At 37.7% G+C, this 13,367-nt stretch overlaps 1 protein-coding gene and 2 pseudogenes across 10 annotated transcripts in view; 1 reads left to right on the top strand and 2 right to left on the bottom strand.

The window, feature by feature from the left end:
* LOC116750808 (zinc finger protein 300) overlaps positions 1 to 13,367 on the bottom strand; it is an 80,186-nt gene that overhangs the window by 52,834 nt on the left and 13,985 nt on the right. For 9 of the 10 annotated variants that reach the window (XM_032626023.1, XM_032626024.1, XM_032626028.1 and 6 more), the window contains exon 1: positions 9,315 to 9,562. The exons of the other annotated variant lie outside the window; for it this stretch is intronic. The gene's annotated coding sequence lies outside the window, so the exon portion shown is untranslated. Of the gene's footprint in view, positions 1 to 9,314; positions 9,563 to 13,367 lie in introns of those variants that run through there. 10 annotated transcript variants of the gene reach the window in all.
* LOC116751015 lies at positions 2,386 to 3,648 on the bottom strand (annotated as a pseudogene).
* Positions 3,512 to 4,772, top strand: LOC116751014 (annotated as a pseudogene).

Genomic DNA, 13,367 nt, shown 5'->3' with positions numbered 1-13,367 from the left:
GGTTGAGAGTCCGACTGCCAATGCAGGGGACACAGGTTCGTGCCCCGGTCCGGGAAGATCCCACATGCCACGGAGCAGCTGGGCCCGTGAGCCATGGCCGCTGAGCCTGCGTGTCCGGAGCCTGTGCTCCGCAACGGGAGAGGCCACAACAGTGAGAGGCCCGTGTACCGCAAAAAAAAAAAATTTTTTTTGGGTAATTCCACTCAGGTTATTAAATGAGTAAAACTGTTCATTCACTCTATCATTTAGTTGTTCAGCAAATATTCAGTGAACATCTACTATGTGTCACGCACTCTTTTATATCTTCAGCTATATCATTTTAATACAGCTAAATATTCCTGTTCCATTCATACTTAAATGCTACCAAAATGGATAGACAATAAACAATAAACAAGATAAATTACAATATGACAAAAGTACCATTTAAAAAGTGAAATAAAACAAGGAAAATTAGGAATGCTTAGGGGAGTGTTGTTGTATCACACATGGAGGTCTGCTACTCTTAGAGAATTCTGATCTAACCAGTCATCTAAGAACTCAGACTCATAATACAGTGTAATTCTACAGCGATAGAACACTGTATAATGATAATTAAGAGTGTATGCTCCCTAGCTCTACCAGAAGAAAGAGAATAATAAAGATTAGAGCAGAGATAAACAAAATAGACAATAAAAACCAACAGAGAAAATTAATGAAACCAAGAGTTGGTTCTTCAAAAAGATCAACAAAATTGGCAAATCTTTAACTAGACTGACTAAGAAAAAAGAGAAGAGATTCAAATAACTAAAATCAGAAATGAAAGAGGGGACATTACAACTGATTTTACAGAGCTAAAAAAGATTGTAAGAGAGTACTATGAACAACTGTACACCAACAAATTGAATAATCTAGATGAAACAAATTCCTAGAAACTCAAAACTTACCAGTACTAAATCATGAAGAAATAGAAAATCAATAGATTTAAAACCAGTAAGGAGATTGAATAAGTAATCAAAAACCTCGCAATACATAACCCTGACTACAACTGTTGGGGGCACTTTCCTCCTCAGTAGAGGTCAAGGAGACATGAAGGTCATATTTCACCCCATTAGAGATGAAGAGTCTGAAACGCAAAGAAAAGCAAGATCTAGACAAGCAAGACAGTCTAGAAGATCAACACAGCATAGACTGTTCTTTAGGAAGCTGAAAAAACAAAATGAAGAAGTCATTGTACCCAAATCAGAGAACAAGAAAAAGAAAAAGGGGGAAAAGGAAAGCAGGATAAAGAGAAGGAAGAAGGAAAGAAGCAGAAACATCTAGAGAAGATAAATATGAACAAAAGTACTTCAGAACATATGATAAGATTTATCAGCCTTGTCTCCCAAGGCAATAGAAATAAAAGAATAAACAAATGCAACCTAATCAAACTTATAAGCTTTTGCACAGCAAAGGAAACCAAAAACAAAATGGAAAGAGACAACCTAACAGATGGGGAGAAAATACTTGCAAATGATGTGACTGACAAGGACTTAATTCCAAAATATATAAACAGCTCACACAACTCAATAACAAAAAAACAACCCAGTCAAAAAATGGGCAGGGGAGCTAAATAGACGTTTCTCCAAAGAAGACATACAGATGGCCAACAGACACATGAAAAGATGCTCAACATTCTAATTATTAGAGAAATGCAAATCAAAATTACAATGAGGTACCACCTCACACCAATCAGAATGGCCGTGATTAAAAAGTCTACAAGTAATAAATGCTGGAGAGGGTGTGGAGAAAAGGGAAACCTCTTACACCATTGCTGATGTAAATTGGTGCAGCCACTATGGAAAACAGCATGGAGGTTCCTCAAATAACTAAAAATAGAGTTGTCATATGATCCAGCAATCCCATTCCTGGGCATATACCTAGACAAAACTATAATTCGAAAAGATACATGCACCCCTATGTTCATAGCAGCATTATTTACAATAGCCAAGACAGGCAACCTAAATGTCCACTGACAGATAAATGGATAAAGAAGATGTGGTATATATATACACAATGGAATACTACTCAGCCATAAAAAAAGAACGAAATAATGCCATTTGCAGCAACATGGATGCAACTAGAGATTATCATACTATGTAAAGTAAGTCAGAAAGAGAAAGACAGATACTATATGACATCACTTATATGTGGAATCTAAAATATGACACAAATGAACTTATCTATGAAAAGAAACAGACTTACAGACATAGAGAACAGACTTGTGGTTGCCAAGCAGGGGTGAAGGGGTGGGGAGGGATGGAGTGAGAGTTTGGGATTAGCAGATGCAAACTACTATATATAGAATGGATAAACAACAAGGTTCTACTGTATTGCACAGGGAACTATATTCAATATCCTGTAACAAAACATAATAGAAAAGAAAAAAAAAATTTATCAGCCTTACAGACAAGAACTGACTTCAAGTTCAACCACTCCATCCTCTTCACTTTTTTTCTTTCTTTTTTTTGGTAACTTGTTAGCTTGTTTATGTCTCTCTGGGCATCATTCCCCACATGTGGGGCCCAGCTCTCTGGAACCTTCACTGGCCATCTTTTCCTCGTTTCTCCCCTGGGCACCAGAACCGCGTAGGTAGATACATCCATGCATCTCCCGCATCTGTAGACGCCTCCTGCCTCTTGTGCTATTTGGCCAAACTCTGAGGCTCCCCCAGCACCTTCATCTCTGGGTCTGTCCTGGTGGGGCCTTCCTCCCTGGGGTAGTAGTGCAGGGGATTGGGCCACAGTTCCTCGCCAATGATCTCAGCAATCCTGTTAGACCCTGGGCAGTTGTGGTCAGACAACCAGTTGAGGAAGTTAAGGCTGGTGGTGTCCTGCCTGCAGTTGGGGGCTCCTCATTCATAATCCCAGAACCACTGGACGGGAGTGGAATGAGACGCCCTATATCCAGCAATGCTAAGGTGATACTCCTTAATGATCATGTCATTCCAGCAGCAGGTGTTGCTCCAAAAGAAAAACATCAACCTGCAGTGGCGCCTGGGATGGCCCAGTTCCTGCACCTCCAAATTGATCATGCAGCTGAGCGTGTCTTCATCTTGGTCACTGATCACGGCCAATATCTGGGAGTGGTTCATAATGGCTCTGGCCCATAAGCCAGGAATGCCCTGGATGGCCCTTCTGCGATCCAACTGAGGATTCCGCCTCTGACTGATCTTGCACTTGCCCTGCTGGCTTGGGCATTCAGAGTGTTCAGCTCTAACTGCAGGGCCCCCAGTGCCTCCAGCAGGGGCCGGGCAGTCGTGGGTCCCAGTTCTGGCTCTTCCTGCCCCTGCTCCTGGGGTTTCTCCTCCCGCTCCTCCGCCTGCATCTCCTCCTGCTCCTCCTCCACCACCACCTCCACCACTTGCAAGATGTCCTCCACCAGCAGCCCTAACTCCTCCCGGATCCCCGCCACCTCTCCCTCCTCCAGGGCCCCACCTTGCTGCACGACCTCCACCCTGAAGATGGTGGCCTCCTTGCCTGACCCACCAGCTAGTGTCCGTGCTGTACCCACCTCCCCCACCGCACCTGGGGACCCGCAGGCCCCTGCTTCCTGAGCACCCCCTCCCACAACTAGGATGACCCAGGGTCCCTGGGCAGTGCTGCCTTCCCCAGACCCCGCCTCACTCACCATGTGGCCCTGGTCCTGAGCTGGGGCAGCTGCGAAGGAGCGGGAGGTGGAAGCACAGCACGTGGCCTGCAGAGCAAGCAGGCCCAGCGACCAGAGTCACCCTGCGCCACGGACCTCGGGGTGGGGAGCAAGGGCATCCTGTTCACTTTCTACCATGAACAGTTCACTCTACAATTCAAGTCATCTAAACAGGCCAAACAATCTTGTAGGTATAACTTCTGCATATTCCAGAAGATTAACAAAAGAAAATGAAAAAGAGGGAGAAAAGAGAGAAGAAAAAGGAGAAAACAAGCACACCCTAAATCAATCAGAGAGCAACAGTGACCAAGAGAGAAAAGAAGATCTACAGGAGTTTCATTTTGGACACAAGACAGAGATGAAAATGAAAAAGAACAACAATCAGATACAGATGGGAGATCCAATAAGAAAGAAACTTAGGTGGATTCCATTTCTAGATGTGAAACAAGTTCTATGTCATCTAGTGATTGGTATTAATTCCTTGCTGGGTTGCTCTGGATCATACAGTTACTTTAAAAAAAGAAAGACTTACAGTAGCAGGCTAGAAAAGGATGACTTACCTGACTTTAAAAAGCTTTATGAACAAATTCGAACTGAAAATGAAAAGCTGGAAGCATAGCTACATGATACATATAGGAAACTGACAGATCTTAAACTGCAATTAGAAAAGGCCACCAGAGACAAGAAAGATTTGCAGATAGGTCACTATTGGAAGTTGGGAAAAAAGGGGACAGAGAGCTCTAAAAAGAATATCTCAAGTGAAAGAAGAGCTCAAAATGTTAACAGATCTAAAAGCAGACAACCAGAGGCTAACGGATGAAAATGGGGACTTGAGCAGAGTCATAAGCAAACTTTCCAAATTAAATAAAAAGCAGCAAGTAATGGAATTGTACATATTTGTAATCCCATGGACCGTAACTGAAAGTCACTGGAAACTGGGAAGGATCCTTGGAGGCTATCATTTTTGGATATGCTGCCAATTGCCTACTTATCTAGGATTTCTGTTTCATTTTGTTTTTCTTTTTTTTCCCTTGTATCGAGATCATTGTTTCATGTTAATGCAGCTGCTGAGAAGTGGGGTTTTTCATTTTGTTATTTTAAATAACTGAGAAAACTTGTGTACAACTCCAGCATATAAAGAAAGTGTTCAAGGCCAGATATGCCTCAGATATTTAACCAGCAAGCCTTAGTTGTACGTAAATACTTTTGTGTCAACAAAAACTTTCCGCTCTCACAGAAGACAGTTATTCAGCATTTTTTGATCTGCCAGTTTTCAGTTTTTCAATATTTAGTTTTTTTTGCTTTACATCTAAGTTTGGGTTTGTATTTTTTCTTTATAACTCTTCATGTGGCAGACATTTCTATGTTTTCATACCTTTATCATTTACAGAAAAGAACATGTGCTCTTCTGAGATTGTTGTTAGATGCAGGCTAATGCTGTGTTGTCCCAGCTGGAACTGAGTTGCTTGGAGGAACATTTTTTTCTCATTGTTTGTGCAATATGCATTTATTTCTTATATGAATGCTTTAAAGTCAATTGAGATTAGATTCTTCTAAATCCTACTTTCTGCCTTCACTGGTAGGATGTTGTTTCTGTTGTTTATTATTGTAGAATAAGATATTAGACCCTGTAATCTTCACATTCATTTTGCAGGTACTGAGTGATACTGTATATATAAGTGTGTGTTGCTTGATATTTAGAAAACCCCATGGCACACTTGACTATTTTCTTATTTCAAAAATCTGTTAACACAAGTAGGCTATTCCATAATAGTGTTAAAAACAAAATTTGCTAACAATGTGATATAAAGACTTTAAAAAGTACCCTATCTTTACAAAACTTTTCTACTGTAAAGGGCTTTTATTTTCAGTTTTCATTTGATAGTTTTCAACCACAATTTAAGTTGCATAGATAAATGCTTCACATTTCAAATACCTATATTTATCTGAGTGTTGTCTAAAATTGTTGTGCTAGCCAAAGTAATGGTATGAAGTCATTTCCAGATTTAACCCATGAGTTAATGTTAAATGCATTGTTATTGCCATGGGAAGAGGCACTGACTTTGATACTACCAGCATGTCCAGACTATACATGTACCAGTGACCTTTTAAAAAAAAAAACCAAGTACATAATGAATATGGCTTTTATTTGGACAAACAGCTTTATATTTTAATTAAACCATGCAAAAAGTATTACATCTTTCTAGCATGTAACTGTCTTCTTATCCACTGAACATTTCAGACTTTTGAATAAATTGTACATTGGAAAGCTTATGGTCACTAATTGCATTACTGATTGTAGTGTATATTACACAAAATGTGAATTTGTCCCCCCTCATTTTAGAAGGTCACTGTGTTCTACTGCCTATCTGAGATTATTTTGGGGTTGGGAAAGAGTGTTCTCCCAGAAGGATTGTAAGTCTTCTCTCTCAATGGGTTTTATGAAGACGTGAGGTTATGTTCTTACCACCAAGCTCAGGATTCTAGATATTTAAAGGTACAAGGATAGTTATGGGAATTTTATTTTGATTTGAACTATATGAATAGAACATCTGAATATAGAGAATTTCCATGATCTTATGAGGGCATAAAATACACAGATAATTGAACAGTTTGAGTGACTGCACAACATTTACGTATGAAAACAGAAATAAAATTAAGAAAACAATTTCATTTATAGTAGCAAGAAAAAGAATAAAATACACGGGACTAAAGTTAATCAAGGAGACAAAAGACTTGTACATGGAAAATTACAAAACATTGCTGAAAGAAATTAGAGAAACACACAAACGGAAAGAAATCTCATATTCATGGACTGGAAGATTTAATACTGTTAAGATGTAAATATCCAAAGTGGTCTACAGATTCAATGTAATTTCCATCAAAACTCCAATAATGCTTTTTGCTGAAATAGAAAAATCCATCCTAAAATTTATATGTAACCTCAGGAAACCCTGTATAACCAAAACAATCTTCAAAAGAAAAACAATGTTGTAAGTCTAACACATCCTGATTTCAAAACTTATTACAAAGCTACTGTAATCAAAAGAGTGTGGTATTGGCATAAGAAAAGACATATAAACCAACGTAATAGAACAGAGAGGACAGAAATAAACCCTTGCATATATGGTCAAATGAGCTCAACAAAGATGTCAAGACCATTAAAAGGGGAAAGAACAGTTTTTTTCAATAAATAGCGTTGGGAAAACTGGATAGCCACATGCAAAAGGATGAATTTGTACCCTTACCTAACACCATATATAAAATTACCTCAAACTGGATCAAGGTCCTAAACAAGAGCCACCTGTCAAAGCTGCCTTTCAGAAATGAAGGGGAGATACTTTCCCAGACAGCAAAAACTGAGGAGGTTCATCACCACTATACCAGCTTTACAAGAAATGCCAAAAGGAATTCTTTAAGCTGAAATGAAAGGATACTGGCTAGTAACATGAAAATATAAAACACAATTGTAAAGGTAAGTACATAGTCAAATTTGGAATATTCTAATACTATCATACAATGGTGTATTAACCACCTAATTCCAGTAGAAAGGTTAAAAAAGATAAAAGTATTAAAAATAACTGTAGCCAAAATAATTTGTTAATGGATATACAAATGAAAAGACATTAATTGTTACATTAAAAACATAAAATGAGGGGGAGTAAAGGGTAGTTTTGTATGCAACCAGGTTATCATCAGCTTACAATAGAATAAGATATTTTATGTGAGCCTCATGATAATCACAGCAAAAACCTATAGCAGATACACAAAAGATAAAGAGAGGGGAATCAACACCTCTAAGGAAAATCATCAATTAACAAAGGAAGACAGCAAGAGAGGAAAAAAAGAAATACAAGACAGTCAGGAAACAATAAGATGGCATCAATAAATCTTTGCTAAAAAAAAAAAAAAAAAAAAAAAAAAATAAATCTTTGCTGATCAACAATTACTTTAAATTGATTAAATTATCCAGTCAAAAGGCATACAGTGGCTGAACAGATTAAAAAAACAACAACAAAACAAGACCCAGTAATATGCTGCCTACAAGAGATTCACTTCAGCTTTAGGAACATGTATAGGTTCAAAGTTACAGAATGGGAAAAGATATTCCAAGCAAATGGAAACCAAAAGAGATCAAGCATAGCTATACTTATATTAGACAAAATATACTATAAGTTAAAAACTGAAACAGAGACAAAAAAGTTCATTATATAATGATAAAAGAGTCAATTAATCAAGATAATACAATATTATAAATATATATACACCCAACATCGGACTACCTAAATATTAGGCAAATACTAACAGGTCTGAAGAGAGAAATAAAACTACAGTAATAGTAGAGGACTTCAATACCCCACTTTCAACAATGGACAGATCATCCAGACAGAAAATCAACAAAGGAACTTGAACTATATTTTAAATCAAATGGACACATACACAACATTTCATTCAACAGCAAAGGAATATACATTCTTCCCAATGGCACACAGGACATCCTCCAGGATAAATCATAAGATAGATCACAAAACAAGTCATAGCATATTTATGAAGAGTGAAACCATATCAAGTGTCTTTTCTGACCACAGTGGTATGAAACAAGAAATCAATAACAGAAGCAAAACTGAAAAGCTCACAAATATGTGCCCACTCTTGACACTTCTATTGAACATAGTACTAAAAGTACTAGCCAGAGCAATTAGTCAAAAAAAAAAAAGAAAACAGCCATCCAAATTGAAAAGTAAAAGTGTCTCTGTTTGCAGATGACATGACCTTATATACAGGCATACCTCAGAGATATTGAGGGTAAAGTTCCAGGCCACTGCAATAAAGTGAAAAGTGCAATAAAGTGAGTCGCACAAATGTTTTGGTTTCCTAGTACATATAAAAGCTATGCTCAAAATAGAGTCATGTACCAAAATGTTAATTGCAGCTCTATTTACAATAGCCAGGAGATGGAAACAACCAAAGTGTCCATCATCAGATGAATGGATAAAGAAGATGTGGCACATATATACAATGGAATATTACTCAGCCATAAAAAGAAACGAAATTGAGCTATTTGTAATGAGGTGGATGGACCGAGAGTCTGTCATACAGAGTGAAATAAGTCAGAAAGAGAAAGAGAAATACCATATGCTAACAAATATATATGGAATTTAAGGAAAAAATGTCATTAAGAACCTAGGGGTAAGACAGGAATAAAGACACAGACCTACTAGAGAATGGACTTGAGGATATGGGGAGGGGGAAGGGTAAGCTGTGACAAAGTGAGAGAGTGGCATGGACATATATACACCACCAAATGTAAAATAGATAGCTAGTGGGAAGCAGCCGCATAGCACAGGGAGATCAGCTCGGTGCTTTGTGACCACCTAGAGGGGTGGGACAGGGAGGGCAGGAGGGAGCGAGACGCAAGAGGGAAGAGATATGGGAACATATGTATATGTATAACTGATTCACTTTATTATAAAGCAGAAACTAGCACACCATTGTAAAGCAATTATACTCCAATAAAGATGTAAAAAATATATATATACTGTAGTCTATTAAGTATGTAATAGCATTATATCTAAAAGCATGTAATACTTTAATTTAAAAATAACTTATTGCTAAATAATGCTAAGCACTGAGCTTTCAGCGAGTCTTACTTTTTGTTGATGGAGAGTCTTGCCTCAATGTTGATGGCTGCTGACTGATCAGTGGCGGCTGCTGGAGGTCGGGGTGACTGTGGCAATTTCTTAAAATAAGACGACAGTGAAGTTTGCCACATTAATTGACTCTTCCTTCACGTATGATTTCTCTGTAGCATGCAGTGTTTGATAGCATTTTACCCACAGAGCTTCTTTCAAAATTGCAGTTAATCCTCTCAAACCCTGCTGCTGCTTTATCAACTAAGTTTAAGTAATATTCTAAATCCTTTGTTGTCATTTCAACAATCTTCACAACATCTTCACCAGAAGTAGATTCCATCTCAAGAAACCACTTTTTTTGCTCATTCATAAGAAGCAACTCCTCATCCATTACAGTTTTATCATGAGATTGTAGCACCTCAGTCACATCTTCAGGCTCTACTTCTAATTCTGCAAGAATTACCAAAATGTGACACAGAGAGAAAAAGTGAGCAAATACTGTTGAAAAATGGCACCAATAGATTTGCTCAACACAGGCTTGCCACAAACCTTTGGTTTGTAAAAAACACAACATCTGCAAAACATAATAAAGTGAAGCATGATAAAGCAAAGTATGCTTGTACAGAAAACGAGACTTTACCAAAAAACTTGTTAAAATAAACAAATTCAGAAAAGCTGAAGGATACAAAATCAATATGCAAAAATCAGTTATATTCATCTATATACAAACAATGAACTATTGGAAAGAGAAAGTAAGAAAACAATCCCAGGGAATTCCCTGGCAGTCCAGTGGTTAGAACTTAGTGCTTTCACTGCTGAGGGCCTGGGTTCGATCCCTGGTCAGGGAACTAAGATCCTGCAAACCACACAGCATGGCCAAAAAAAGAAATCCCATTTACAACAGCATCAAAAACAATAAAATACTTAGGTATAAACTCAAACCGTAAACTGAAAACTATACAATACCAACTTAAAAAACTGAAGAGGACACAAATAAATGAAAAGATAATCTGTGTTCATAGCTTGGAAGATTTAATATTGTTAAAATGTCTATAGTAGCAAAACAATCTGTAGTTTCAATGCACCCACTATTAAAATTCCATTGGCATTTTTCACAGACATAGAAAAAACAATCCTAGAATTCATCAGGAACCACAAAGACACTGAATAGCCAAAGCAATACTGAAAAAGAAGAACAAAGCTGGAGGCAACATATTTCCTGATGTCAAATTACATTACAAATCTATAGTAATCAACAGAATGGTACTGCCATAAAAACAGACACATAAACTAGCAGAACAGAATAGAGAGCCCAGACATAAACCCATACACATACAGTCAGCTAATCTTCATCAAAAACACACAATGGAGAAGGGATAATCTCTTCATTAAATGGTGCTGGGAAAACTGGGTATCCACATTCAAAAGAATGAAACTGGACTCCTACCTTACACTACTCACAAAAGTTATCTCAAAATGGATTAAAGACTAAATTTACCTGAAACCATATAACTCCTAGAAGAAAACAGGGGAAAAGCTCCTTGACATTGGTCTTGGCAATGATTTTTTTTGGATATGACACCCAAAGCAGAGGAAATAAAAACAAAATAAACAAGTGGAACTATATCAAACTAAAAAGCTTCTGACTACAAGTAACTCAATTTCGTTTCTTTTTATGGCTGAGTAATATTCCATTGTATATGTCATACAGAGTGAAGTAAGTCAGAAAGAGAAAAACTAATACCGTATGCTAATGCATATATATGGAATCTAAAATAAAAATGGTACTAATGAACCTAATGGCAGGGCAGGAATAAAGACGCAGACATAGAGAATGGACTTGAGGACATGGGTGGCAGGGGAGGGGAATCTGGGGTTAAGCGAGAGTAGCACTGACATATATACACTACCAAATGTAAAACAGATAGCTAGTGGGAAGCAGCAGCATAGCACAGGGATCAGTTCGGTGCTCTGTGATGACCTAGAGGGGTAGGATAGGGAGGGTGGGAGGGAGGCTCAAGAGGGAGGGGATATGGGCATATACGTATGCATGTGGTTGATTCACTTTGTTGTACAACAGAAACTAACACAGCATTGTGAAGCAGTTATACTCCAATAAAGATGTATAAAAATTTAAAAAATAAAAATAATTATAAATCTAAATAAATAAATTAATTAAAAGGCTTCTGAAAAGGAAATAATCAACAAAATGAAAAGACAACCTATGGAAGGGGGGGAAATACTTGCAAATCATTGATCTGGTAAGAGGTTAATATCCAAAATATATAAGGAACTCATACAACTCAATAGCAAAGAAACAATCTGATTATAAAATAGGCAGAGAAATTGAATAGGCATTTTTCCAAAGAAAACATCCAAATGGTCAACAGGTATACGAAAAGGTGCTCAACATCACTAATAATCAGAAAAGAGCAAATCAAAACCATTCTAACCTCATACCTGTTAGAATGGCTATTATCAAAAAGACAGATAACATGTTGGCAACGATGCACAGAAAGGGGAACCCTATACACTACTGGTATGAATGTAAATCAGCACGGCTATTATGGAAAACATATGGAGGTTTCTAAAACAGTCCTGCTTGTGGGCATATATATCAAAAGGAAGTGAAATCACTACTTGAAGAGATACCTACACCCCCATGTTCACTGCAGCATTAATCACAATAGTCATTTTTATAACCACATGACAGAACTTCCCTGGTGGCACAGTGGTGAATCTGCCTGCCAATGCAGGGGACACGGGTTCAAGCCCTGGTCCAGGAAGATCCCACATGCCGTGGAGCAACTAAGCCCATGCGCCACAACTATTGAGCCTGCGCTCTAGAGCCCACAAGCCACGAGTACTGAGCCCGTGTGCCTAGAGCCTGTGCTCCACAAGAGAAGCCACCGCAACAAGAAAAGCCACTGCAACAAGGAAGCCCCTGCACCACAACAAAGAGTAGCCCCTGCTCACCGCAACTAGAGAAAGCCCGTGCACAGCCACCAAGACCCAATGCAGCCAAAAATAAATAAGTAAATAAATTTATTTTTAAAAGCTACATATGACTATATATATATATATACATATATAAAATTCAGCTATAAAAAATGAAGGAATTCCTGTACAGCACGGTGGCTAAAGTTAACAATACTGCATCATATGTTTGCAAGTTGCTAACAGAGTAAATCTTGAAAGTTCTTAGCACAGGAAAAAAACCTGTAGCTATATGAAGTGATGGATGTTAGCTAAATTTACAGTGGCAATCATTTCACAATATATGCATATCATTATGCTGTATACCTTAAACTTATACAATGTTTGTTATATGTCAGTTATATCTCAATAAAACTGAGGAAAAAAAGGAAATCCTGCCATTTGTGACAACATGGATGGACCCTGAGGGCATTATGGTAAGTAAAGTCAGATAGAGAAATATAAATACTCAATGACCCCACATATATAAAATATGGAAATGCTAAACTCATAGAAATTGAGAGTAGTTTGGTGGCTGCCAGGGGCTGAGGGCCAGGGAAGATGAGATGCTGGTCAAATGGTACACACTTCCAGTTATATAATAAATAAGTTCTGGGGATATAATGTATAGTATGGTGACTACAGCTAACAATACTGTATCATATACTTGAAAGTTGCTGAGGGTAAATCTTAAATGATCTCACCACAAAAATAAAATGATAACTATGTGAGGTGATGAAGCTGTTGACTAACCATATTGTGGTAAACGTCACATTGTAAATATATATTGCATGTATCAAATTATCACTTTGTATACCTTAAACTTACACAATGCTATGTCAACTATATCTCAATAACTCTAGGGAGAAAAACAAATTTAGGATTATAAGGTTTTTACTTAACATCTTTGGTATGTAATTTTTTATCATACACCTGAAATCTTTGGTTCCTAAAGACATTCATAACTACAGTAGTTCTCCCTTGACCACAGGGGACGTTTCAAGACCTGCAGTGGATGCCTGAAATTGAGCTCTGTTTTTTCCTATACATACATCCTATGATAAAGTTTAATTTACAAATTAGGCACAATAAGAG

This window comes from Phocoena sinus, chromosome 3, assembly GCF_008692025.1.
Source record: "Phocoena sinus isolate mPhoSin1 chromosome 3, mPhoSin1.pri, whole genome shotgun sequence".
Classification (NCBI taxonomy): domain Eukaryota; kingdom Metazoa; phylum Chordata; class Mammalia; order Artiodactyla; family Phocoenidae; genus Phocoena; species Phocoena sinus.
Note: the sequence above shows the minus strand (reverse complement) of the source record. Positions and strands in the feature narration are given on the sequence as shown.